The sequence below is a fragment of the Eublepharis macularius genome, chromosome 14 (assembly GCF_028583425.1).
Source record: "Eublepharis macularius isolate TG4126 chromosome 14, MPM_Emac_v1.0, whole genome shotgun sequence".
Taxonomy (NCBI): domain Eukaryota; kingdom Metazoa; phylum Chordata; class Lepidosauria; order Squamata; family Eublepharidae; genus Eublepharis; species Eublepharis macularius.
Window position 1 is genome coordinate 32,825,640 of NC_072803.1, and position 10,335 is coordinate 32,835,974.

Consider the following 10,335-nt stretch of genomic DNA (forward strand, 5'->3'; position numbering starts at 1 on the left):
GGAAAGCAGAGCTCACGGCAGGACTTCCAACCAATCAAGGCGAGGCCATGAGGCGTCTGTTTGCGTCCTGAGCGGAAGTAGGAGGCATAGAGATGGAGTAAGGCTAGAGTGGCACCCATTCTGAGCTTCCGGCACAAATTACGAGGCGATGTGGTTGTCTATGGTTGTTCTCAGTAGCCTGTGTTTTTGTGTGACAGTAAGCCTTTCTTCGCCCTGCTTTGGGAAGAACAGGAAATCAGTGAGATTTTCGGATATGAGGTGCTTAGAAAGGCTGTGATGGTGGGTGATGCGCGCTGGTGTAAAGAAAGTGCGCAAGTGCCAGACCGTGCTAGGGTTGCCAACTTCCAGGTGGGGCTTGAATATCTGCCGGAATTATAAGTGATGTCCAAAGTACAGATAAGTTCCTCTGAAGAAAATGGCTGCTTTGGAGGGTGTACTGTATGGCATTGTACCCTGTTGTGCTCCCTCCCTTCCCCAACGCCATCCCTTCTCAGGCTCCACCCTCAAAATCTCCAGGAATTTCCCAGCCATGAGTTGGCAAACCTACCAAGGGTTATTTACCTCTGGACCTTTTCTACTCGCTTGGAGGTTAAATCCAGGATTTCACTTTAGAAGTTCTCTCTCATATACACACTCTCCCAAACGAAAGTGAAGAGTTGATTCTTTTTCATTGAGTAATTAGGAACGTGGTTTTTTTATGTGTTTAAAATGATGCTGCAAATGGTTTTTGTTTCGGGGCAGGAGAAATGGAGAGTACCCTTCAGGGCTGGTCAAATCCTAGGGTTGGAGGCTCATTCTCAGTGTGGGGGGGTTGCATTCTCAGGGGCCTCTGATGACACAGCCACTTGACTTTCTTCTGTGCTACTATTTGTGATAACTATGGTAGTTGGAAATTGGAGGCTATACTGTGGCATTGAGTTTTATGTGTTTATCATATAGTTATCAATAGTTAAATTAAATTGTTTGGTGATTATTTGAAGGCCACGGGATGAGGACTACACAGGTTTTTCAAAGTTACCATGTAGAAGTATTAAAATCAGTACTACTGACATTTTCAGTCTCCTGACATCACTGGCTTTCAGGGTTTGGAATGCTGGGCACCTTAACTGTAGGCATGATGGAAGGGTGGAGACTGTGAAGTTTTATGCTAGTATTGCAAGCCAGGAAAAATTGAAAGTTGTTATGGAAAGAGCTTAGTCTGAATGCACAGCCACCTTGTAGCTAAACAGGACCTGGTCAGTGCTTGGAGGTATGAACTAGTGGGAACTAGCAGTACCCTACTTTGCATTATATAATAATATATTAATGTATTAATTAATACTGCAGCAGGGTGGAGGCTGAAAGAGCAGCATATCAGTCAGATATTTAACAGCGCCATATTATGCAGGGTGCGGGCCTGAGGCTACATGAATGATCCTGTGGATAGCCTCCCGCTTCATAAGATTCTTGCTTGAGTGGTCACCATGACACAATGGAATATTCTTCCCCACATTATATATTTGCCTTGCTTGTTAATTCCAAGGGCAGGTGAAAACCACTTTTTTCTGCATGACTTTGTTGGGGGTGGCAGTGTTTAACTTTTGTTGGCTGGTTTTTCTGTTTTGCTGCTCTGTTCATGAGTTACCTTATTTGTATTTTGCTTTTATCTCTTGTTGGTGGTCTTTCTTATTTTATTTGGACGTCTTTATATGATTGTAGCTTTAATTAGGTTGTAATGTGCTTTAAAACTTTTTAAAAAGTTAAAAGAAGTATATACATTTTGTAAAATAACTACTATATAATTCTTGGTAACCATCCATATTTTGTAGATTTGAATAAAGTCCTAAAACAAGTGCTGTATTGTAATTGTCACATATCAGAAGGCAGGCTGAGGTTGATAGATACTGAAGATAGCATTAGTTTTATATACTAACTTTCTCATTAGGCCTTAGGAAAGACAGTGGTTCATTATTACTCTGCTTATGTTTGGTTAATAAGATTGCGTTATCACTTATTGCTACTTCTGTGAAGTGTCACTGTGCTGATTTGTACCCACCTGATTTACACCCAATTTGCTTTATTCCTCCTTCATTTTTAAAATTTTGATGAAATAGACTTTAGTGTATGAATGCTTTAGTGTAATGAATGTTTTAACCTTTATACTGTAATCTCCCCTTCTTTCTCCCCAAGATTTCAAAAACTGTCCTGTTAACCAACTATTTTTGGTGGAATACAGTAATCACTGTAAGATCAGCATGCAGACAGCCAGAACTACAATTACTTAATATAAAATAAAGATACTTCAAGTGAACTCATGTTACTTAGAGTTTCTGTTTCTCTAAACAACATAACATTGCCACACAGCTGAGTTGAAAACAGTGCAGCAAGAGGGATCTCTCACAAAAATATTTTCGGTTGCCATAGAGGTAAATTTCGTTATATGGCTGCTCCTGTTGCCCATTGACTTCCTCAAAACCCAAAGGCAGCACTCTGTTGAATACTACAAATATAACTGTTCTTATTCACTTGCATGTAGATGTGTGCTTTTATCATTCTAAAAGTGTTAAATGGAGGTCTCGCAAAATAAACAAGAAACGACTGTAATTGTTGTTTAATTCTGTGGTAGTACCACCAACACCTCCCAGTTCAGTCCTAGTTGGCTACAGGACCTTCTCTGAGCGCCAATGAGGGAAAAGAGAGCAGAGTGCCTCTTTTGTTGGTAGAGGGCAGTAGTGAATTATGAGCAGCTGCCTGTAGTTGCCGACTAATTTATGCACAATTTAGTATAATATAGCAGCTTGAATAGCTTGGGACCTAAACAAAGTTGGTGATGAGTCCTTGGATGGAAGACTGCCAAGGCAAACTGGGGTTGCTATGCAGAGGTACGCAATGGCAAGCTACCTCTATTCTGCCTGGAACACCCTTGGATGGGGTTGTCATGAGTTGCTTGCAACTCAATGGCCCTTTTAAATATAATGCAGCTTCCCATTTCTGTCTGTAATCAGTAATGAAAATAAAAAGAAAAACCAAATCTCTTGCAAATACTTTTTAAAAATCTGTAACTTATAAAACATTTAATATTGAGCTAGGTATTGTGCATGTAAATGTAGCTCTGTACACACTTCCTTAATAAGATCTGTCAAACTGAGTGGAACTCTCCACCTTAACCGAATGCGGATAGATTCCAGCTGCATCAGTGCAATCTTGTATGCATTTACTTGAGAGTTTTAATGAACCCAGTACATACAGCACTGAAGCAGGTGTGTATTTTTAAAAGGTGTTTCCAGTGTGTGGCTTGGAGTCTGACCAACAAGGTACAGAATTTGGTGGGAAAAAGAGCGGAAAGTAATGAATGCTAGAGCTCTCATGCAGTTAAAGTGTATAAGAGGTTAATTGGTTAAATTGTCATCAGTTTACATATAAATAAAATAACACTCTTGAGGGGGGAAATCTTCTTTATTTTTAAATGATGTGTGAAAATGGTGTAGAAGAAGGCACTGTCCTAGAAACGTTCTTTCATGTTGTGAGAGAAGGAATGTCATATTTAAAATGGTACCTGCCACTTCCAATTGTATTAAAGCAACTAAATTGTACAAGAAAGTTCGCCCTCTGAGGCAGAGGACATTTTGGGTGATTCCCTTTGCCCAATCGAGAAGGCAAGAAGTTAAGTTTCTTCCTCTTTCTTGATGCCTGGAATACCCTCTTTCCTGCCTCCAGGGAGAGCAGCTGCAGAGACGATTTGCTCTGCCACCTTAGCGTTACACTTTCACTTTCTATTCCTTAGTACTATCATCTCTTTCCTTTTTACTTACTATCTTTCTTCACTCTTCAGAGTTACTGTCTTCACTTCCTCCTGTCCTTCTGCCTGCCTTTCCTTGGCAAACCTAGAAGATGATGGAACCTGCAGACTCGGACGGGAGTTTCATGGGGGGCGAGGAAGGGAACCTCGTCGTAGCCACTTTAGCCACAGGAGGCGCTGATTCCTCTGGTACTGTCCTACCCTCGCAGCAGGAACAGAATCCTGGCAACTTTCTGGCACTGGAGCCATGTACTGCCCCCAAACAGAGCCGAAAGAAGCAGCCATGACAGGAATCTGCCTGGAGGCAAAAAATGTGCCAAAACGGAGGCAGCCAAAATGGCAGGAAACTGCAGTGGAGCCCGTGCTAAATTGCGCACAGCCAGGAATGATGTGCTTGCCAACCTCCCGGTGGGAGATCTCACAGCAGGCCCTTCCAGAGCAGATTGGACCCTGCAGGCTGCAGATTCAGAACCCTCCATGACCGGTAACGTATTTGGCAAGCTAGGAGCCCCTTCTCAGGGCAACTTCATGTCTCTTTTAAGGTAGACCATAAGGGAGGAAATCCTCAGATTTTGCAAGTCCCAGGCCATGGCCGTAAGTGAGACGACTTCCACTCCCTCCCCTTCCCCCCCCCCCCCGCTAAGCAATGCCGTACAGAGGGAAAATGGCCTATCAAGGCAGCCCAAAAATCGGCACCTAATTGATTTGGGAACAGGAGCGGAGTTTGGAGTGGGGAGACATCCTCAGATAGTGAGGATAGGGAGGAGGGTGAGTTTCTCTCTGAAGAGGAAGTGGATGTAGAGGTTATTACACCTGACCAACCAGACAGATTGTTCAAAGTGGAGGATTAACAATATTTGCTGTCCAAATCCCTGGCTGCCCTGGATCTCCAGGATAACACCCCAAGGGAAGAGGAAGACCCTAAGACGGGCAAGGCCTCTAGACCCAAAGGCTGTAAGGAATTCTTTCCCAGATCTGATGCCCTGGAGAGGGTCTTCCCATTTCCAGAGTACTTTGAAAGGCAATTGAAGGCCGAATGGGCTACCCTAGCGGCCAGGAAAACCTTCTCAGCATCTGTTAAAAAGTTATATGCTTTACCTGTGTACGCTAATGAGCTATTGCAGGGTCCGAGGAGCGAAACTTCAGTTGCAGCTATACAGTCTTCCGGCCTGCTAGCGGAGGATGGTCAAGACAATGTGAAAGACAATATGGACAGAAAAGCTGAATGTGCCCTATGGGTGGCTCACGAAACCTCGGCCACGGCTATCCGAGCCGATGGCGAGAGCGTCAGTGGTCTGGATTCGTAAACTTATCCAACTGATCCCGGGGAACAACAGTCACCTACTTGAAGGAGCCAACAGGATTCTGAAAGCTAATACCTTCATGGCTGACGCCTCCTTGGATATCTTAACCTTCTTCTCCAGAGCCATAGCGTCAGCAGCAGCTTCCCGGAGGCTTCTCTGGTTAAGAGCATGGCCAGCTGATCTTTGACTAAGTTTATTCGCATGGCTTACCCCTTTCAGGGCGGCAAACTTTTTGGAGACATGTTAGATAAGGTCCTAGTGGAAACCAAAGATAAGAAGAGGGAGTTACCCAGGACACTTAGGAGAACTGACAGACGTTCATCAAGCTTTCAGTCCTTTCGTTCACACTACTCCTTGGCAAGACCGTGCCAAACTTCCAGAGGCCCCTTCTGGAACAACAATAGGCAGACCTTCAAGTGAACTACCTTTGGTTCCAGAAATAACAGATCCAATCAATCTCGAGGGGACAGACAGGACTTTGAGACCAAAGCCTCAAAATCCTGACTCAGCTCGGGGCCCAGGTGCAGGGAGACTACTGCATTTCCATCAGACGTGGGCAGAGTCAAAGGTGGATGCTTGGACTCTAGAAGTAGTCTCCCAGGGTTACGCCATTGAGTTCAAATCCTACCCACCAGATCGTTTCCTGAGGTCTCCGCTATGAAAGAACCACCAGAGATGGTTTATCACTGTAAAAGCCTTGCAACACCTTCTAAACATCAAAGCAATATAAGCGGTTCCCCCTCAAGAGGGGGCCTCAGAGTGTACTCTCTATTTTTCACTGTTCCAAAGAAAAACGTAGGCTGGTGTGCTATTTTGGACCTGAAATTTATAAATCGTTTTATAAAGCTAAAACACTTTTGCATGGAAACTCTATGCTTCATGGCTGAAGCCCTACGCCAAGGGGACTTTCTCACCAAGGCCTATCTTCATATCCCCATTCATCCAGCACATCAGAGTTTCTTAAGGTTTTGCGTGGACAACTGTCACCTCCAGTTCAAGGCACTACCCTTCGGGCTGGTGACTGCTCCCAGAGTCTTCTCCAAAGTACTCATCAACTCCATAGTGCATCTCAGGGAAAGGGGGCTTCACATCCATCCCTATTTAGACGATATCCTTATCAGGGCGGAATCCAGGGAGAAAGCCCTCCAGGACACCTGGGAGATGATCCGCTTCCTGCAAGTTCATGGATTCTTAATATACATGGACAAGTGTTCTCTCATCCCCTCCCAGAGGTTGCAACATCTGGGTCTCGTGATCAACACCACGGAAGGAAAATTCTTCCTTCCTCAGGACGAGTCAGAAGACCAAAGTACCAGTGAGAGCGGTGATCCGAAGCAATTTCTCGTCACTCACAATTTTGTCCAAGTTGATGGGGACTCTAGTCGCCAACTGCGAGGCAGTCTATTGGGGACACTTTCACTCTCGAGATCTCATATCCTTCCTCTGTCCTTTTCATTTTCAGATCTTCGCGAAATCCAACAGCCTTGTGAAAGTCCTGTGGAAAACCAGACAGAGTCTCAAGTGGTGGACTGAGGACGCCAACCTCCATCAGGGAAAAACCTTCCTAAACCCCCGCAGACTACAGCTGTTCACGGATGCCAGTCTGCTGGGCTGGGAGCATCGCTGGAAGGTCAACTGGCTCAGGGCCGCTGGTTGGAAAAGGAAGCCAGGCTCCCTATCAATCTTCTAGAGATTCAGGCTATTCATCTGGCCCTCTCCCACTTCTCAGTGAGCATAGTGGGCAAGGACATCCTGATTCGCATGGACAATATGTCTGCCAAGGCCTGTGTCAACAAACAAGGGGGCACCCACTCTTCCAGGTTTTGCAAGGAGGTGATCAAAATTATCTCGTGGCCGGAAGCCCACCTGTCCTCTATCCAAGTGGAACACATCAAAGGCGTAGAAAATTTACAGGCCAACTGGCTGAGCTGACAGTCCCTACATCCGGGAGAGTGGTCCCTCAAGAAGGAGGTATTTCATCAACTGATGGATCACTTTGGAACCCCAGTCATGGATCTGTTCGCATCCAACATGAACCATCAGGTTCCCAGATTCTTTTCCAGGTACAAAAATCCTTGGGCGGAGGGCTTCGACACACTCACCTCTCAGTGGCCCAAGGGCCTGCTTTCTGCCTTTCTGCCAATTCCCATCTTCCCCAGACTACTACGGATGATTGCGGAGCAGAACAAGGAGGTAATCCTGATTGCTCCATGGTGGACGAGGAGACCATGATTTTCCACACTTCGAGCAATGTCCTCCACCTCTCTTCCTTCCCTCCATCCTGGACCTTCTCTGTCAGGGTCCGATTTGGCATCTGAGTGGATATGTCTGATCGCATGGAAATTGAAAGGACGTCCCTGACCAATCAAGGCTACCTTCCGCAGGTAATCCACACCATCTTGGCCTCTAGGAAAAAGTCGACTGTGAGGATTTACGACACTGTGTGGAAAGCATTTGTCAGGTGGTCAAAGCGGAAGAAGGTGGATTACCTAAGTCCTCTTCTGGCAATCCTTAATTTTCTCCAAGATTGATTGGACTCTGGTCTCAAACCTGCCACTCTGCGGAAGCAGATCACTGCTCTAGTGTTTGTCCTTTCACCATACGAGAGCCTCTCTCTACCTAATCATCCGCATATGCAATGCTTCCTGAAAGGTGCCACATTCTTGAGTCCACCTGTGATACACTGGTTCTCTACCTGGAGACTACACGTGGTCCTATCAGCCTTGACTAGGCCCCCCTTTGAACCAGTAAGGGATATTTCCCTGAAGTGGCTTAGTTGGAAGACCATTTTCCTAGTGGCCATTACTTTGGCTAGAAGGATCTCAGAACTCGGGGCCTTGTCCATCAAACCAAACCTATGCGTTTTCCATAGGGATAAAGTGGTCCTCCGGACGGATCCAACCTTCCTACCTAAGGCGAGCTCTAGATTTCATAGAGCGCAGGAGATCTACCTACTGTCTTTCTGTCACAGTCTGAGGGAGAAGGATTGGTACAATCTCGACGTGAGGAGAATGCTCAAGGCTTACCTAACTAAAACAGTCCATCAGGAAATCATACTCCTTTTTCATTAACATTTCTCCACCTAACATTGAGAAAATGATGTTAGTGACGATGTATTGTCAAAGGCTTTCACGGCCGGAGAACGATGGTTGTTGTGGGTTTTCCGGGCTGTATTGCCGTGGTCTTGGCATTGTAGTTCCTGACGTTTCGCCAGCAGCTGTGGCTGGCATCTTCAGAGGTGTAGCACCAAAAGACGGAGATCTCTCCGATCTCACTGAGAGATCTCCGTCTTTTGGTGCTACACCTCTGAAGATGCCAGCCACAGCTGTTGGCGAAACGTCAGGAACTACAATGCCAAGACCACGGCAATACAGCCCGGAAAACCCACAACAACCATCGATGTTAGTGACGTCTATAGGGAGGAATATTAAAGCTTGCATCACAGAAGCCTACAGAGCTAGCAATAGAGAGGTTCCTAAAGGTATCACAGCTTACCAATGAGGCTCTCTACAATAATGCATCTGTAGAAGAGGTTTGCAAAATGACCACGTGGTCGTCCGTATCTTTGTTTGTGAGACAGTACAGGCTGAATTTATACGCCTCAGTGGATGCTGCAACATGTAATACAAGACGAGGAGCTTGACCCACCCTGTAAAGATTAACTGCTTTGGGAGCACCCAAGATGTCCTCCGCCTCAAAGGGAGAACGGACCTTTGGACACTTACCAAGAAGGGTCTTTCTCCTCTGAGTAGCGAAGGACATCTTGCCCCTCCCAGACTCTATTTCTTTCCTCCTGTATCTATAGTTTGTGCAGAATTCTTTCAGCATCATCTAATCTCACGGCTCTTTGGCTATCCCTTTCCAGTGTTCTTTCATTCTCAGGTTACTCCACCAAAGGAAAACTGCCTTCAAGTAGCTCCAGTTTTCAGAAGAGTAAAATCCACTACTGTTTGGAGTCACCTGAACTGAGGGAGAGGGTGTTCCAGGCACCAACAGGAAAGAGGAGGAAACATAACTTCCTGCCTCTCTGATTGGGCAAAGGGAATCACCCAAGATATCCTCCACTATTCAGAGGAGAAGGACCCTTCTCGGTAAGTATCCAAAGGTCCGTTTTCAATTCAGTAAATCAGGAGTGAGTGAGTCAGTGTTTTTAATCGATTATCTGATTAATCAACGCAACGTAGTCCTAATAAATAACATTGGACTTTGTTTTATAGGCTCACTTCTTTTAACTGCGCTTTCCCTTCTTTAAAAAAACAGATATGAAGCAATATTTGTATAACTATGTCCCTCTCAACATGTAGAGTGACTTTTCCTCAACAGTGGGCAGCCACATTCTGTCCTCAAAGTGTATTTTCAGGGCATACAATAGTCCTGAGCGACCGCTCCTCTCTTTTGGGAAACATGCTCACAACTTCTATAAGTATCTAAAAATAGCCCTGCTGGATCTGACCAAGGGATCTTGTCTACCCTCCCTTTTCCCACAGTGCCACCAGGAGGCTGACAAGAAGGTCAAGAAGGCCATCGCTCTTGTCTGCTGTTGCCCCAGATAGTTGGTATTCAGCAGTTGGTTCTCGTTGATAAAGATTAATAGATCTATTCTCTTCAAATTTGTCTATTCCCCTCTTAAAGCCATCTAAGCCCAAAGGCTGGGGCTACATGCTATAGCAGCAGACCCCATAAGTTATGCATTGTGATGAGAATAAGAAATCTCTCCACAGCATTGATAATTTTATAAGCCATTATTGTGCATCTCCCATCTTGGTCATCTTTTTTCTAAATTCAAGAAGAAGCCTTAACAACTCAACCGCTTGATCTTTGTGGCCACCCTTTTCTACAACTTCCACAGTTCTGCTATACTCCTTTTAAGATTGGGCAACCAGAACGATGCTTAGACAGTCCCCATATTCTTTCAAAGCTCACAGATTATGGTGGTCCTCCTGTACCAGTGCTGAACCTTACATTGAACCTCAATCTGACTGGTAACCCTTCACTCCTGCCATTTGGCGTGGCAAGGCCAGTCATTTCCAGCTTCTTCTGCAACCATACAATATTGGCACGAGCACATTGGATCCATAAAGCTCAATATTAAACATAATGTACTCAAAAGTTAGTCCCATTTGGCTCAACGTGACTTAGTTCTTGCTAAGTGAATTTGGGATTGGCCGAGAGATACATCTCAGTGATGTTCTATCTTAACCATCCAGCGAAGCAAAGTTTGGATTGTGCTACTAGCGGAATTGCTGCTAGAGG